The sequence below is a fragment of the Oncorhynchus nerka genome, linkage group LG9a (genome assembly GCF_034236695.1).
Source record: "Oncorhynchus nerka isolate Pitt River linkage group LG9a, Oner_Uvic_2.0, whole genome shotgun sequence".
Lineage (NCBI taxonomy): Eukaryota > Metazoa > Chordata > Actinopteri > Salmoniformes > Salmonidae > Oncorhynchus > Oncorhynchus nerka.
Window position 1 is genome coordinate 25130236 of NC_088404.1, and position 19325 is coordinate 25149560.

At 42.8% G+C, this 19325-nt stretch overlaps 1 protein-coding gene across 2 annotated transcripts in view; it reads right to left on the reverse strand.

Moving 5' to 3' along the window:
• The window catches only part of LOC115134096 (ankyrin repeat and BTB/POZ domain-containing protein 3-B-like), a 105707-nt gene that overhangs the window by 84614 nt on the left and 1768 nt on the right, over positions 1–19325 (reverse strand). The gene's annotated exons all lie outside the window — the stretch shown is intronic.

The following is a 19325-nucleotide window of genomic DNA, read 5'->3' on the forward strand; positions in this document are numbered from 1 at the left end:
CAATTTATTGCCCTGGCCACATCTGCAGTCCTCATGCCTCCTTGCAGCATGCCTAAGGCACCTTTACGCAGATGAGCAGGGCCCTGGGCATCTTTCTTTTGGTGTTTTTCAGAGTCAGTAGAAAGGCCTCTTTAGTGTCCTACGTTTTCTTAACTGTGACCTTAATTGCCTACCGTCTGTCAGCTGTTAGTGTCTTAACGACCGTTCCACAGGTGCAAGTTCATTCATTGTGTATGGTTCATTGAACAAGCATGGGGAACAGTGTTTAAACCCTTTACAAGGAAGATCTGTGAAGTTATTTGGATTTTTACAAATTATCTTTGAAAGACAGGAGTTTATATATATATCCATCACTATTTTTCACTTTCTATCTCTATCTTTCGTTCCATCTCTGCAAGCTTAAAATTGACCTTGTGATAAAAGGTCATTATGAAATATGTTTCTGTTTAACAAATCACTAAAATGTCACATAATCATACACAAACAGTAAACAAATGTGTTATTCCAAAACTTTTGCATTTATTGTTTGACTGTCTAAATACCAGCCATGAAACCCAAGTCTTTTTATTATTCCGAACCTATAACGAACATGAAAATCCCCATATTAACAAATCCAATCAAACTCAATAAATATACACCTCTGTTGTTTCACATCGAGCTACAGCGCATAAGTCTGGCATCAGAAAATTGACTGCTGTCATCCCACACAGTGCATGTTCTTGGGGGGTTCTTGCTTGTGGATAAGGGAATGTTGTTATCATAATGTCTCTTTGCTTTATAAGGCTCAGTGCCATCTTTCCCTCATTATACCAAGGGCCTGAAAACCCCCAATGCTAACAAACCCACAAACCAAGCCAACAAACATGTTGGTCCCCTCTCCATCCCAGATCCCAATAGGTCCAGAGGCGTTGGACTAGTTAACCGTAAGGTTGCAAGATCGAATCCCTGAGCTGACAAGGTAAAAATCTGTCCTTCTGCCCCTGAACAAGGCAGTTAACCCACTGTTCCTAGGCCGTCATTGAAATTAGAATGTGTTCTTAACTGACTTGCCTAGTTAAATAAAGGTAAAATAAATAATAATAAATCATGCATAAAGTCATACCCTAAGAGCACTGTACTCATTAGCAGCACTGAACACATAAAATAACTGATGCTTTGAAATACTACTCCTTTTCAGAGCAGTAAAAGTGTGGGGAAGAGTTTAGTAACCGAGTAATCTAAGTATTTTACATCACTGACAGAATTATAAAGGAGCAACCATTCCTGGGAATGCCAGATATCCCGCCCTCTTGGATGGCATTCCATTATGACATCACTGTGGTTTTGGGTCTTCCCAGTCTTCCCAATCCCAGAGATGGGCTATAAAACTCTTTTAAAGACCCATCATTACAAGCAATGGAGCCATCCACTTCAAAATCAAAAGCCTTTGATTTGCTGAGTATGGCTAACAACGATTTTTTTTAAAACATGTCAATGAATCAAAACCCTGAGGCATGAAAAACACAGTGGGGAGGTTTGGAGTGGGCTGCCCAAGTGTGTTTGTTTTGAATGTGGCGAGGGGTGATGATATCATTTTGTTGGGTGTTTGAGGGGATTCCTGAGATAGTTTCCAGTGACTGTGCTGTATTTAAAGCATGGGTTTGGCGTTACTAGTGTTCACAGCCTAGAAGGTGACTGACTGGGGCATATTCCATATGGCAATATACCCTTGCTGTTGAACTACTTATGAGACTGTCACCAAACACAATTCTTTCAAGGAACTGCATAGCATTCCTAATAGCTAGCTTCACATAATGTCATTAACATTCGTCGGTAACCGCGGCACTAACTAAAATAAGGCAAAGCACTTATTTTCCCTCCCAAGGCAAATGAAGTGGATTTAATTTTCAAATAAAGCATAACTTAATGGCTACTTAATGGCGCTTGAACGCCATTGAGGATCAGCCAGTGGCACAGAGGGAATTCAGTGGAAAGTAAAGAGCTTAATGGTCCTACTGAGCATAGAGTATCTTCAGTCATTTTCCCATGATGCCTTATGATGCCTTCCACTTGGGTGAGGAGATACAATTTCTGATCAAAGAGAGCAGCCCATATGAGACATGATTTCGGAGAGATATCCTATACAGTCAATGCTCGTATGCATTCATCGTCATTCAAAATGTAATGTAGGTAAACCCCCTGCCTCTTACGGCAATAAAGACGTATGAGTGGTTTATTCTTGGATGGGGAAAGACAGGACCGGGCAGGGAAATAAAGATGTAATGCACAGAAGGCACAACATAATGGATGGCAATAAAAAATGACTGTAGTCTCATATTTCTCATGTTCTCTACAATGTTTCCAAGAAAGAGATTATTCCATGTTCAGAACCATGACAGGTCTAACAGTAGAACACTGAGCAGCAGTGTTGCAGAGATTATACGTTTGTACATACCTACCACTGAATAAACTTAGCTTGTGAGGTTTTTCTCTGGCTAGGCACGGTTGAGCAATAGTGATGGGTGAGTGCACCAGAAGTGAACGAAGCTTGGCCGAGCATCCCAGGACACGGTTCCTGTCACTCTAACTGACTTTCACTTCATCAAACCCTATCATCTAGGACGGGATGGCTAGGCTGGGGAGGGTTTAATACAGGCCTCCAGCCATCAAATGTACTCATGGGATTCTGAGATGCCAGAAGAAATATCTAATAACTACCACATTAGTTGACAATATCTCATTATCACACCCAGAAGGAAACGAATTACTTAGAAAGCCTGACTGCTATCTTATGCCATTGTTCATAATGCTTATGCCTGCCTATGATGAATGTTAGGTCTTACGTAGCTCTTATGAAGGCTTTATGAATGCATACATAAGTAGAGTTGCAAGTGTAACCCTACCACTTGGACTTCTGAACCCACTATGTAATGCATTAACTTCACATTTTTGTAGTTCCTGTCTGAGATGCTTTTCAACTGTCACTATTTCTGATGAGAATGGATGGTGAATGTGACTTTGCTAGCTGGAGTGACTGATGTAGCGTGATTTATTTGTATGAGGTCCCTAAACAGATCAAAATCATCCTCCGCTACTTTCTCATTTATCTCCATTGACAATTGGGCCTTGAGAGGCAAAGCTCCTGTGATAAGAAGTGATTTATTTGGGGGAGTCTGAAACCGAACCCGAGGAAATGATTCAAATCCTAACACAATTTGCACAGCTCATGGTCTACGCAGTTAGATTATATACACAATAACCTTCTACGGTGGCATATAAATCTCCCTAGACAATCATACTCTTAACCTTCATGGCTGCCCTAAACAATGTCTGGAGCACAGGCAATTCAGTTATCCCTCACATCAAGAATCCAATATACAGTTGAAGTGGGAAGTTTACATACACTTAGGTTGGAGTCATTAAAACTCATTTTTTCAACCACTTCACAAATTTCTTGTTAACGAACTATAGTTTTGGCAAGTCGGTTAGGACATCTACTTTGTGCATGACACAAGCAATTTTTCTAACAATTTTTTAAAGACAGATTATTTCACTTATAACACACTGTGTCACAATTCCAGCGGGTCAGAAGTTTACATACACTAAGTTGACTGTGCTTTTAAACAGCTTGGAAAATTCCAGAAAATGATGTCATGGCTTTAGAAGCTTCTGATTAGCTAATTGACATCATTTGAGTCAATAGGAGGTGTATCTGTGGATGTGTTTCAAGGCCTACCTTCAAACTCAGTGCATCTTTGCTTGACATCATGGGGAAATCAAAAGAAATCAGCCAAGACCTCAGAAAAGAAATTGTAGACCTCCACAAGTCTGGTTCATCCTTGGAAGCAATTCCAAATGCCTGAAGGTACCACATTCATCTGTACAAACAATAGTACGCAAGAATAAACACCATGGGACCACGCAGCCGTCATACCGCTCAGGAAGGAGACATGTTCTGTCTCCTAGAGATGAACGTATTTTGGTGCGAAAAGTGCAAATCGATCCCAGAAGAACAGCAAGGGACCTTGTGAAGATGCTGGAGGAAACAGGTACAAAAGTATCTATATCCACAGTAAAACGAGTCCTATATCAACATAACCTGAAAGGCCGATCAGCAAGGAAGAAGCCACAGCTCCAAAACCGGCATAAAAAACACAGACTACGGTTTGCAACTGCACATGAGGACAAAGTTCGTACTTTTTGGAGAAATGTCCTCTTGTCTGATGAAACAAAAATAGAACTGTTTGGCCATAATGACCATAGTTATGTTTGGAGGAAAAAGGGGGAAGCTGCCAAGCCGAAGAACAACATCCCAACCGTGAAGCACGGGGGTGGCAGCATCGTGTTGTGGGGGTGCTTTTCTGCAGGAGGGACTGGTGCACTTCACAAAATAGATAGCATCATGAGAAAATAAAATTATGTGAATATATTGAAGCAACATTTCAAGACATCAGTCAGGAAGTTAAAGCTTGGTCACAAATGGGTCTCCCCATTGTGTGGCCATCACAAAGCCCTGACCTCAATCTTATAGACAATTTGTAGGGAGAACTGAAAAAAAGTGTGTGTGAGCAAGGAGGCCTACAAACCTGACTCAGTTACACCAGCTCTGTCAGGAGGAATGGGCCAAAATTCATCCAACTTATTGTGGGAAGGTTGTGGAAGGCTACCCAAAACGTTTGACCCAAGTTAAACAATTTAAAGGCAATGCTACCAAATACTAATTGAGTGTATGTAAACTCCTGACCCACTGGGAATGTGATGAAAGAAATAAAAACTGTAATAAATCATTCTCTCTACTATTATTCTGACATTTCCCATTCTTAAAATAAAGTGGTGATCCTCACTGACCTAAGACAGGGGATTTTTACTAGGATTAAATGTCAGGAATTGTGAAAAACTGAGTTTAAATGTTTTTGCCTAAGGTGTATGTGAACTTCCGACTTCAACTGTATATACACATTGTGAAAACAGACAGGACAGTACGCTTTCATATTTCTTCAGCCTGCCAGCACTGACATGCGAAGGATTTTATCATGCGTTGAATTGCAACCACTATCCCCTGGTCCTTTAAAAAAACATGCTACAGCAACATCAGATACATCTATTTAATTCCTCTTGGGTATAGGAAGCATGCTACTGATCGTTACAATGTACAATGTATGTTACAATGTACAAGCTGGAAAAATCTGCCGTTCTGCCTTTGAGCAAGGCAGTTAACCTCAACAACAAATGCTCCCCGGGCGCCGATGACGTGGACGTCGATTTAAGGCAGCCCTCCGCACCTCTCTGATTCAGAGGGCTTAGTTTAAATGCGGAAGACACATTTCGGTTGAAGGAATTCAGTTGTGCTACTGACTAGATATCCCATGTCCCTTTCTCTTCCCTTATTACTCAAGAAAACGCTATCTGGCTCTCTCACTATGATTCCTATAGGATGAGAAGCAAAGAACATCTTGCTATAAACAACATGACAGATTTACCCTCCACTGTGGCTGGGTGAGGTGGGTCAGTTGGAATATTGGCTTCACAGCCACCTTAGCCTATCCCTCTGGGCAATAAGAGCTGTCTCTCTTTATCCGTTTGTCTTTCTCTAGTTTTCTCTAGTCCGTAGCGTTGCTGCTGATTGTTGGCCCATCACTATCGACTATGGCCAGAGGGCTTGACAGGCTCCCATCACAGCAAAATGAAGCCCATCGTTCTATCCATTAGAGCAGAAACTGGTCTGAAAATCAATGCTTTGCATTGGACCGTTCTATTCTGAGGGGTGGGAGGGGGTTACAGAACAACAAAAGAGAGTTATCTGAATCTGATGCTGTGGAATGTTAAATCGTTTAATCATGTATGGATCTGTTCACTTCCTGGGGGCACACGGCTATTTCCTCAACACCCCCCCCCATAGCCTGTGGTAGCCTCTGCGGGTGTATTGAGGTACATGTACAACTCGGGACCCCCAGGGAGAGCAGAGAACACAGGGGTCAGCATCAATCGTCCGCCCTGACAACCCTCTGCCTCTGTTTTGGTTATCACACAGCTGGAGGTGCTGAGAGATAGAGAGAGCAGAGGGGGCTAAGGGTCTATCAGAATGCCCTTACACCCCATTATCACAGGACACTGCCCTGTGGCTATGACTGTGTACATCCCTGTACAGGGTGTCACAATGCATCACCATCCATCTGCAGCCTATAGCACAATGTGATGAAAAGATTACATAACAAAATAAGCATAAGACCAAATGGTGCTAGTATTAGCCTATAGCCATACATTTCCGTTGGTATTTTTTGCTCTGTTCTCTGAGCTTTGTTTTTTTTGTGTGTTTTTTTTCATTTAACATTTATTTAAGTAGGCAAGTCATTTAAGAACAAATTCGTATTTACAATGACGGCCTACCAAGAGACAAAAGGCCTCCTGCGAGGACGATGGCTGGGATAAAAAAAAAGTAGAACAAAACACACATCACGACAAGAGAGACACCACAACACTACATAAAGAGAGACCTAAGACAACACAGCATGGTATCAACACATGACAACACAGCATGGTAGCAACACAACATGACAACAATACTGTAGCAACACAACATGGCAGCAGCACAAACATGGTACAGCACGAAGGTCAAAAAGGTAGAGACAACAATGCATCATGCGAAGCAGCCACAAGTGTCAGTAAGTGTTTATGATTGAGTCTTTGAATGTAGAGATAGAGATAAAACTGTCCAGTTTGAGTGTTTTTTGCAGCTCGTTCCAGTCGCTAGCTGCAGCAAACTGAAAAGAGGAGCGACCCAGGGATGTGTGGGCTTTGGGGACCTTTAACAGAATGTGACTGGCAGAACGGGTGTTGTATGTGGAGGATGAGGGCTGCAGTAGGTATCTCAGATAGTGGGGAGGGAGGCCTCCTATAAGGAACGTTGGTGGCAAATCTGATGGCCAAATGGTAAAGAACATCTAGCCACTCGACAGCACCCTTACCTGCCGATCTATAAATTGTAAATTACGTCTCCGTAATCTAGGATGGTAATCGTAATCAGTGTTAGTTTGGCAGCTGGGGTGAAAGAGGAGCAATTAGGATAGAGGGAAGTCTAGATTTAACCTTAGCCTGCAGCTTGGATGTACTGAGAGAAGGACACAACCAGTTTACTAGCTACCACAAGCATAAAGCACCATACCACACAGCTTGGCTTTCTTTAACAATGTTTAACAATGTGGGCTGGTTGGTTGTAGTAATAATAGTATGGCTGTCTAGGTCTCCTTTTGACTTATATTTAAGGACTTCTTCTTCTCAATCGCAGCCCTGTGTCCTGCCCTTCCTGCCAGACCTCTTGTCATCCTCCTTGTCAAGTGCAGGCCTGTGCTTGTGCAGTCATTTTGGCAGCTCTGCTTTTAGGCACAGGCTGGCCTACTTTTAGACACCGTTTGCAGAGCAAATAGACCAAATCAGATGGATTCAGATTCCCCCTGCCAGCACGCTGCAGACAGCCCCAGGAGTTCACTGCAGGGTGCAGGGCTTAGAGCTCTTTTTCTCTCTCTTTCTCTCTTTCTCTCCTTCACTCCCCCCTCTCGCTGTCTCTGTTTATCTCTTTCTTTCTCTCCCTCTCTGTGCCTCCTTATTTATCTCTCCATCGCTCAGCTCTGGATCTGGTAGCAATACGATGCGCACCAACCAGTCAAAGTCTGTCTCTCACTGACTGCAGCTGTGAATGAGATTACCAACTAGGAGGTGATAAGGTCTGCAGGTTGGCAGAAGGTTATAGGGGCAGAGAATACTGTTTTAACATCTATCATAATCTTCTGGGGAGCAATAAAGTAGAATGGAATGGAATAGAATAACTTTATTTTTCCAAAAGGGAACTTCAATATAGATGAGTATTGAACCGGTGCCTTCAGATCTGAATGTGACATTTACTAAAAAGCTATGGGAGAAAAATATGGCGGTTTTGCCATTTCAACACAGTCCCTCATCCCTGGGCCCCCTGCCATCCTGAGTGTAATAATATTACCATAAAACATTAGGAGGAACGTTCCAGAACCACTGGAATTCTACTGGACTAGCTAACCTCCTTCCTTACAACCCCAGATAGGAAGAGACACATTTGTTAGCATTCATCACCGCAATTAGCTTGCCGCTGTTTAAATTCATCAAACACACTGTCTTTTGTCTCTGTGATCACAGACGAGCCAGCCAGACACAGCACTCAGCTCCACGGCCCACAGTCAGGAACTTAATGAGAGAGAGCTTCATTACTTGAATCATGTGACCTGAGAGCTTTCTTCTCTGTGACTGAGCGTCACTTGCATGGGCCCACAGACAGACACAGGAACAGGAAATCTGATGAAGGTGTTCATTCATTTGGGGGATGTGAGTTAGAAAGGCTTTAATGTAGGAGTTTGTGTGTCTAATTATTCCTTTGATAATATAAACAACTGCACTGCCTAGGCTTGTTATGGCTGATAACTCCACGGTAGCAAACGACACAAAGTCACTGACTACACTTATTTCACTGGTTTCCGAATTAGATTTTTGCCTCTCAAGACTCCAGCCTGGTCTCTTGCTATGCAAACCTGTTGGTAACTTGTTCTTAGTGAACGTCCTTACTTGATCTGTGGCTCCTTTGAACGGGAGACTTCCACAGTGCAGGAAGTGTGCCAGACTCTCTCACACACACCTGTCTGGCTCACAAAGGGCGACATGCTGAGACAAGGCCTGACACACCTGTCACAACCTAACCTGTCACCTACTCTGCCAGTCCCTGTGAGTCACTGTACATTTAGTTTCAGTGTCTGTCTGATGACTGATACTGAGAAAATAAAGACAACGACCACATCATCTACTTATCTACCACACAGTGGTGACTGGCCATTAATCAGAAATCACTAGGATGAACTAACTTTGAACACATCTAGTACAGAACAACACACAACAGTGAAATAGTGGTAGCCTTCTGGAGTTAGAGCTGATGAAATCTCGAACTGTTGCAAGTGCTATCACCTCTCTCTCTCTCTTTCTCTCCTTCTGTGTGTACCCCTTTAATCTCTCTTGAGTCCAATTATTGTCATTTCTGGACTCTGCTGAATAGATCAAGTTACCAGATACAACTGCACTATACATATTTCCCTTATTGAACATTACCCTGTAAAGCACTGAGATTTTGAAGTGGTCTTCATTAGTCAATGTTACTAAACCATAAAGCAAATACATATGGCAAAACAAACAGTTAGCTTTAAGTAAAACTACAAAATGCTCCCACGATAGAGAAACCATCTGAGCTTCCTTATTTCAGTTATTTAAGACAAATATAAATCTAATCTTAAGTGTCCTTCCCTCTCCCCCAACACATGAACGTACTATGTTGGGAATAAGGTGGCAAAATGAAGGGCCATGCTTTACCTCCACTCCATCTGTTTTGTCACAGTGAATCTGTTATTCTGTGTGTCACTGGTCCTCAGTGAGGATGAAATAAGAGTCACACAGAAACCACCATCTGTTTGCAATAAAAAATGTAATGAAACAAAAATAGATATACCTTTCAGGAGTAATGCATTTCGAGGAGTAATGTTTTTAGGAGTAATGCATTTCGTGGAGCAATGTGTTTTGAGGAGTAATGTATTTCAAGGAGTAATGTTTTTAGGAGTAATGCATTTCAAGGAGTAATGTTTTTAGGAGTAATGCATTTCAAGGAGTAATGTTTTTAGGAGTAATGCGTTTCGAGGAGCAATGTTTTTTTAGCAGTAATGCATTGAGGAGTATTTTTTTTAGGGGTAATGCATTTCGAGGAGTAATGTGTTTCGAGGAGTAATGTGTTTCGAGGAGTAATGTGGTTAGGAGTAATGCATTTCGAGGAGTAATGCATTTCGAGGAGTAATGTGTTTTTAGGAGTATTGCGTTTCAACAAGTAATACATTTCGAATAGTAATGTTTTTAGGAGTAATGCATTTTGAGGAGTAATGCGTTGCGAGGAGTAATGCATTTTGAGGAGTAATGCGTACCATATGTCGTGGGTACTACACAAGGCTGAGGAGAGCTACTCAGTCAATGTCTAAGAGTTAGGGGGGAAGAGAGAGAGCTGCCTGTACGAATGTGGTTTCTGACAGGCTTTCACTTTACACAGACTCACACACACTTCCACAGACCCACACACATGTACCCACACACACACACATACCCATCTACCCACCTCCACCCATCACGGACACACACATGTTGAAACTAGAGAAGGAAGCTGGATAGGGGGATATCTGTCAAGGCCCAGGCACATGTGTCTGTCTCTCAGTTTGTAGTAGGCAGGGCTGAAGGGAGGAATGGGTTCCCAGTAGGGCCCTCAATGTCTGGACTGACAGCACTATTAGTCCCCTGCCCGACAGCCAGGAAAGGACAAGGTCACCCAAACTCATGGTTCTTAACGCCGTAGCAATTTTTTTTCTTATTGGACAAGTTCAGGTAGTTTCTCCCTGTTTCAGTCCATTTTCTTCCATTTGTTGCCTACTTCAATTAAATAGAACTGTAGTGAATACGACCTCTCTCTTACTCTGAATAAAAGCCATGACAGAAAGGTGCCTCATTATGAATGCACTGAGAAAGGAGACTCAGAGAAGAGAGAGAATAGAGATATCCTCTCTTTTCAGGAGTAATCTTATTGAATCTATCCGACTAGGGTTAGAGGGTTTTCTGACTAAAGCAAGGGCCAAGGCTGTGAGAGCTGTTAGGGGCAAAGGGAGGAAGTGCACACACACACACACACTCCTGAGGTGACCGTTCTGATCTCACATGGGAGGTAATGGGATAGCGGTCCTTCGGAGCAGAATCAGTATTCCATCAGCAGTTCCACTGGGCTCTAGGAAGTGACCCAGCAAAAAAAGTATAATTTTGTGATTGCTGTTCTCTTTCTCAAACATACACACACAAACACACACACACAGAGCATGTCTGCGGTGACATCGTCAGTATGTTGAATAAATTGTCTTAATGTTGTTCCCCGTGCCCTGAACCGTCTATACCTTTAATAACACTACAAATGAGAAATCACATGGGAATAGGTACATGTTTATTTCTCTGAGACGGTGACATGCCTGGAGCGAAGATGTTTATATCTTCTATATGAACTACATCAGGCTCTGTGTTTGTACAGCTGATAGTCATGTATTTCCCCTCTGTAGGGGAAGCACACAAAGTGGTTTACACAAGGCTAGAATAATAGTGTCCCTATACCTTTATCTCACAAAGCCACAAGACAGAGCCCCATTGCCATAGCTGAGGATTAGTGGGAATAGTATATTATAGTGTTCCCATTGGCATTTCATACCAGCAAACGGCTGTTAAAGGTTATGAACACCTCAGAATGCAGCAAAATATACACTGCTCAAAAAAATTAAGGGAACACTAAAATAACACATCCTAGATCTGAATGAATGAAATATTCTTATTAAATACTTTTTTCTTTACATAGTTGAATGTGCTGACAACAAAATCACACAAAAATTATCAATGGAAATCAAATTTATCAACCCATGGAGGTCTGGATTTGGAGTCACACTCAAAATGAAAGTGGAAAACCACACTACAGGCTGATCCAACTTTGATGTAATGTCCTTAAAACAAGTCAAAATGAGGCTCAGTAGTGTGTGTGGCCTCCACGTGCCTGTATGACCTCCCTACAACGCCTAGGCATGCTCCTGGTGAGGTGGCGGATGGTCTCCTGAGGGATCTCCTCCCAGACCTGGACTAAAACATCCGCCAACTCCTGGACAGTCTGTGGTGCAATGTAGCGTTGGTGGATGGAGCGAGACATGATGTCCCAGATGTGCTCAATTGGATTCAGGTCTGGGGAACGGGCGGGCCAGTCCATAGCATCAATGCCTTCCTCTTGCAGGAACTGCTGACACACTCCAGTCACATGAGGTCTAGCATTGTCTTGCATTAGGAGGAACCCAGGGCCAACCGCACCAGCATATGGTCTCACAAGGGGTCTAGGATCTCATCTCGGTACCTAATGGCAGTCAGGCTACCTCTGGTGAGCACATGGAGGGCTTTGCGGGCCCCCAAAGAAATGCCACCCCACACCATGACTAACCCACCGCCAAACCGGTCATGCTGGAGGATGTTGCAGGCAGCAGAACGTTCTCCACGGCGTCTCCAGACTCTGTCACGTCTGTCACGTGCTCAGTGTGAACCTGCTTTCATCTGTGAAGAGCACAGGGCGCCAGTGGCGAATTTGCCAATCTTGGTGTTCTCTGGCAAATGCCAAACGTCCTGCACGGTGTTGGGCAGTAAGCACAACCCCCACCTGTAGACGTCGGGCCCTCATACCACCCTCATGGAGTCTGTTTCTGACCGTTTGAGCAGACACATGCACATTTGTGGCCTGCTGGAGGTCATTTTGCAGGGCTCTGGCAGTGCTCCTCCTGCTCCTCCTTGCACAAAGGCGGAGGTAGCGGTCCTGCTGCTGGGTTGTTGCCCTTCTACGGTCTCCTCCACGTCTCCTGATGTACTGGCCTGTCTCCTGGTAGCGCCTCCATGCTCTGGACACTACGCTGACAGACACAGCAAACCTTCTTGCCACAGCTCACATTGATGTGCCATCCTGGATGAGCTGCACTACCTGAGCCACTTGTGTGGGTTGTAGACTCTGTCTCATGCTACCACTAAGTGAAAGCACTGCCAGCATTCAAAAGTGACCAAAACATCAGCCAGGAAGCATAGGAACTGAGAAGTGGTCTGTGGCTGCCACCTGCAGAACCACTCCTTTATTGGGGGTGTCTTGCTAATTGCCTATAATTTCCACCTGTTGTCTATTCCATTTGCACAACAGCATGTGAAACGCCAGGGTTGTGGGTTCGATTCCTACGGGGGACAAGTACAAAAATGTATGAAAATGTTTCTCACGCTTGGAGTCTTCACAGATTTGACAAAAATCGGGTGACTTTAAACACTACCTTTCTTTCCTTACATTTATGATAAATGTTCTTCTTCTTATATAATATACTAGGCATTTATCAATTGAATTAAACATTGATCCAAAATAATGTATGTGATTGCAAAATACAATGCTTCAAACAGAAAGAGTAACTTTAATATGAGTAATAAAACAAAAACCGATACTGTCATTAACGGGGTTTTTTTTCAATAATTACACATAATAGTTGTTTGATGCGCGTTTGATGTCTAGCTGTTTAGTTTCACGGGGACATTATCAGGCAACATCAGCTGATTCAGGAAAGGATTTTCTGAATGACAGTCGAGTGTTAAAGAGTGTGATACTGCACGCTGTCAAAGGGCTGGAATGAATGTTGATCTGGAGGATTGACAGAGCATTTTGGTGTCTGTTGTTATGACGCTCAAGATAATTAGCCTACTTCCCGGACAACATTAAATCAAGATTCTTAAGATAAGATTACGGCCTGTGTATGTTTTGGTCTTTTGTTTTCCAAGTTAAAACTGAGCAATCGGGAACATGAAAACTGCCTGTTTATTCCTTTTTGAATAGAAATGGCTTGTTTTTTTGTTTTTGCATATAAAACAAAAAAACTACTTGATATTTTGATGTTCAAACGTGGTTGGGGTTAAATGTGGAATGCCTGGTCAAGTGCACAGCCAACTCTTCCTGTCCTTTCAAAGTAGGAGGTCACCCTTCCAACTCCATTCTATAAATCTATTCATTCATTTCTGCTCATACCGTGCCACAGTTCCAAGATAAGGTAAGATTTCTACATTTCTGCATAAGATTGTGTATTAACTTATTAATGAACTGCTGTTACTGTAAATGGTTAGCTGACTGATAATTCCTAGCTACCTAGCTAACCATTGGTAATCTGGGGAGGCAGTGGCGGCAGGTAGCCTAGTGGTTAGAGCGTTGGGCCAGTAACTGAAATGTTGCTAGATCAAATCCCAAGGTCTGTCATTCTGCCCCTGAACAAGGCAGTTAACTCACTGTTCCTAGGCCGTCAAAGGCAGTTAAGAACAAGAACTGTTCCTAGGCCGTCATTGTAATTAAGAATTTGTTCTTAACTGACTTGCCTAGGTCTGTCATTCTGCCCCTGAACAAGGCAATTAACTCACTGTTCCTAGGCCGTCAAAGGCAGTTAACTCACTGTTCCTAGGCCGTCATTGTAATTAAGAATTTGTTCTTAACTGACTTGCCTAGTTAAATAAAGGCTAAATAAATCAATAAAATATCTTGTTAATTGATGCTATACAGTCAAAACAATCGTATCTATTGCTAGACTAGAGATATGCTTTAACTATATTTAGTCAGTGGTTGCACATCTAACTAGCTGGAATGAAGCACGGGTGTGAATAGTAGACATGTAAATATATCCTTTCACTGTTTGCAGCAGGTCTCCAGCTACTCAAACCTGTCTGATCAGCCTGATGGGGTGTTGTGGGTGTGTCCAGCTTACACCTGTGCAAATCTGTGTGTGTATAGCAATGTAATGAAACATCCATCCAATACCTCAAGTGTCGTGCTGTAGGTCCACCACACACCTGAATGGTTGTGGGGTCCTGTCCAGAAACAACCCCTAGTCCTACCCACAGACCTTTGTGGAGATCTGAGAAAACTGGACAGGTGTAAGCAATACTGCCAAAATTGCACAAAGACTTTCAGAGGGTAAGGTGGAGCTCTCACTATGTCACTACCTATCAATCCTGCTCAGATCTCCACAAGTGTCTAGACTCTGGGCAGTAGGGGCTAGGGGATGTTTCTGGACACGCCATGGGTTTTATGGCTCAGTTTGTCAGTCAGTCAGTCTGGCACTGTCAAAAATGGTTAATAGCTGTCAAATACTTGCTTCCTCTGTCCTCAATAGCATTTCCTTGATTTGCTGCGTCCTCTCTCCTCGTCTCATTCTCAAAACCCATTGGATAAGAAGGAAATTAAGGAAATGCAATTGAGATTCTCCCTTTGTTTCCTCCATCCCTCACCTCCCTCTCAAAGCACATTGAGGGAGAGGAGGGAAGGTTCCTCCCCACTGTCTCCAATGTACTTTCAAGGAGAGGCAAGGAGTGGAGGAAACAAGGACATAGGAGGCAAGAATGTGATGTCTAGTTTTCACACACACACACACACACACTGCTTGAAGAGTTTACTGATTATAATGATTTAATTCTTGGTTATGATTATTGTCCGTGACTTTGTTGACAGAACCCATTGTATTGTATTATTGTATTAAATTATTATATCAACTATTTTAAAAAATATAGAAATGCTGTTGTTTATCTTCTTCATTCTTCTGGAACGATTAGCATGGCTATAAATGATAGAGAAGTTCAGACCTGGCAACTAGGCATGACAAAGAAACATTCAATGTCCATATTTCATGTGACATTTTGAATGATGTAGATGTTTTGTTGTTGCTAAGAGTTACGGTCTCATTGTGCCTATCTAGACTCTTAATCCTGTAACTACACATGTGAAGCTGCAAGAAAATGGATATTTAAATGTATATCAAACCATTATTTTGTTTTACCCTGAAGTCACACATTGGCCCCTTTATTTATAGAAAGACCCTGATGTTGATCTTTGACCAGATTAGAGGCTTTATTTGACTAAATCTGGTGTCGGCTGAGGGAAACATAAACATAGCAGAGAAAAGACAATGGGAAGAGAGAGAGAGAAAGAGAAATACAGAGAGACCATTGTTCATAGTTCACCTATCATGTCTTGCCCCGACATGCCACACTGGCTGAGTCAATTTGAGCTATTCTCCTTCCCATAGGCAGCAGCAAAGTGAAATACACATTGTCACTGACAATAAGCCTTTTGCAGCATTGTAGTAAATGACAACAAATTACAAATCAAATTCTATTGTTGGCTATATTCATTTTGAATTATGCAAATACATAATGAAAAACAAAATCATATATAAACTAATGCTAGTTGATTTAATACATTTACATCCAGAACAAATGTTCAACCCAAATACTGCATGCTGAACTAGATTGTGCCTCCAAGCTACAGTAAGAGAAGTAATCACTAGTAGCAAGGCTATAGAGAATGATTGTGTGACACACAGTTTTGTCTGACTAATCCACATGTTGAAACTTGTAGACTGTCTTCTTCCAGCTAAATTCAGAAGTACTGATCTGTTGTTAACTTCCTCATGCCAAAGCCTCTTTACAAAAATTCCAGATTTTCCACACACCATGAGCCATTCACTATGGGTTGAATCCTAACTTCCACTTAAATAAAATGTTTACTTAGTCATGCAGTGATATCAATGGGAGGCTACATACATTTGGAAGTTAGGATTCAACCGATGTCTCAGATCCCTGCCGGATAACTATTGTGGTCTCCCTATTGCATGCGCTTGCTTGCTGGTACAGCACTGCAGACTGCAGGTTTTTCATAGGATTATATTTCCAAGCTCTTCTTGGATACAATGGTGCTGATGCTCAGTTTCTGTCTTTCTGGTGCAAAGTGACAGTACTTAGTGCCAGTCTGCCAGCTACATGTGTCATCATGCACAGCAGTGGATGAGAAAGGAAGACAGCTAAATGTTTTTCAGAAATCCTCTTAGGGCTCTAAGGCCTAATGTTGAAGATAATCTTTAGAAACACAATCAATCTCCACCTTGGGTCCTGGGTGGGGAGTAGCCTGGTTTTGATCACGTCGTAGTGCTTGATCATATGAGGTAAAGTTGGCAAGAATCCCTCCTCGCCTCAAATGTCTGTGAAATCACTGCCACACACCATCTGACATTAACATTGCCTGCCCTGGCTCCTCATTATTAAACCCAGTTCTGCTCTGTAATTGCAAGGGGCTTGTGTGTGTGTGTGTGTGTGTGTGTGTGTGTGTGTGTGTGTGTGTGTGTGTGTGTGTGTGTGTTATTCTACCCTCGTGGGGAACTAAAATCCACAAAAGTCCCCACAGGGATAGTAAAACATGAGGACAAATGCTATTTTAAGCTTAGGGGTTAGGTTTAGGGTTAGGAGTTAGGTTTAGGGTTTGGGTTATGGGTTAAGGTTAGGTTTAGGGGTTAGGGAAAATAGGATTTTGAATGGAAATGTATTTTAGGTCCCCATGAGGATAGAATAACATAACGTGTGTGTGACTGTGTGTGTGTGTGTGTGTGTGTGTGTGTGTGTGTGTGTGTGTACTCTTTATGCGTGTGCGTGTATGAATTTGTGTATGTGTGTGTTTTTATCTGCCACAGATATCCCAGCCCCAGACATTACAGGGTCTGGAACAGGCTGGTACCACAGCAGACCGCTGTCATTCCTGGTGGGCCACAATGCTTACCACAGCACATGTCATACTGTGGGCACCAGCCGCCAGGCACCGACCTCACAGGGAAACACTGGATGAGGCACAAAGGCTCCCTGGCCTGAATGGAACCCCCTGAATGGAACTTCAACCTACACATTCTCTCACAGCTGCAGTCCTCATAGACTCTAGAGACACACACTCAGACACAGCATATCATACTGACATAAAACATCATATTAACTTAAGCCTAAATGAAGTAAGCCTCAGGTGTCTAAGTTGCGCTGCATGCAGCAAAATAAAAATACAATTATGGAGGAAAATATATTTAGATTTTTGCTGCTTAAATGTGCATTTTTGATTGCCATTCCCAGAAGGCTACTCATTCTAGTGCTGTATTTTCCTGCATCTCTAAGAGCTATGTACTTTTCTGTACTTGGACGTCACCGTTTGATGGAGTGGGAGCTGTGTGAAGGGTCAAATGCCATGGGAGAGGGTTCTACCACACGAGGTGAGACCCTCCTCCCAGCTACCATCTATCTCCATAACATCTGCCCAGACTTGAAAAGGTGCATCACTAAAGTCATGACATCTCACAGCCAAGGTGTGATTATGAGTCATCCTCAGGTGGTAGAAACCCCTTGGCATCAGTGTCCTGTTTCTCGATACATTTTTTGTGACATGCACAAAGGGAAATTACAAGCAACCCCTGCCTTGAGCTTGCGGGGGCTGCCACTGCAATTCCACCACTGAACAAGCTTCCTGTCTTGACAGGATACCAAAGGCAGAGAGGGGAACCCAACACCTGAGCAGAACACTGAGGCAGTAGCTGCTAAAATGAACCCCCGGGTGTGTGGGAGGGGTGAGCCAGGGTTACCATATGCCTGATGTGCCAACGGAGAACCGCTAGTAGCTACAGTATACGTGAGAACAGGGGGAAGGAATAGGAGAAAGAGTGTTGTCTAAGCAGAAGCAGTGTGTGGTCGAGGTAATGGACCCTGTTGTGTTCCAATGGTTTCCATGACTTGAAATGCTCACCACATACAGTACATTAATACGCCTTTACTTCACACCGGAAAGTGGGGAATGTAGATGATTGTATAATAACAGCTCTTTCCAATGAATGATAGTTTGTTTTCTTTAGATATAACATGCTGCTCTCTTGGTCTTTGACATTTGTAAAGTAAGGCGTTAACTTAAACTAGGTTCCAGTAGTATTTACTAACCACATGACCTGACGAGGACCTCTGGGACCTTAGCCTATAAGGCCCAGAGTTTTCCCTGGTCAGATCACATGGTCAGGAGAAACTCTGGACCCTATAACAATTACACTTGCAAAATAGGTGTTCTGACCTCCAACTTGCAGGACAAATACACTCTCTCTGGCCAAGTAGCTCAAGCTGCCAGCAAAGGGGGCTACTCCAGGGCTTCAGGGAGGAGAGGATGGATGAAGAGGGGAGCGGGAGTGGGAGGAGGAGTCATACAGGGAGATTTAAACACCTCAATAAATTTGGAGTTATATTTATGAAAAGCACCAGCGAAAGAAAATAGCTCTGGTTGCAACAGAAATGCTATAAAGATATGCAACGCTTGAGTCTGAGAGAGGAGCGGATATGACCATAATACTGAAAAATCACCTCAATTAGCCTACTCCTACTTGGCAGAGAAAGAATGGCTGGAACGATATAAAGGGGTTGAGGTTGGGATGGGGTGAAAAGGCCAACCAGCACTGAGATAAATCGTTACAGATTGGAAATGAGAATGCTGTGAAAGTCATGACCTTCTACAGTTAGGCCACAGTTAAGGCCTTCTCATGTCGCCATTGCAATAGGTGTGACAATGTGCAATGTAAAAATGGTTTTGGCTTTAGGAGCCACCACCTTCTGACCATTGTGTGAGCCATTTGACATGTCCTCTTTCTCCTGCCCCTTAGCTATCTTTAACACAGCATCAGTAGGGACTTCTCCTCTGTGTTTTCAACTCAGTCCCATTCACATCACTCCAAATAACACTTATGTGTCCTGGGGCTCTGTATTACATAAACCTGTTGGAGTATGGAGCCACAGCAGCACTTTAAATGCATCTACCACAGAGGTAATACAGTCTGCTATTACATTACCTTATTATTACATTAGGTTATTAGGTTATAACTGAT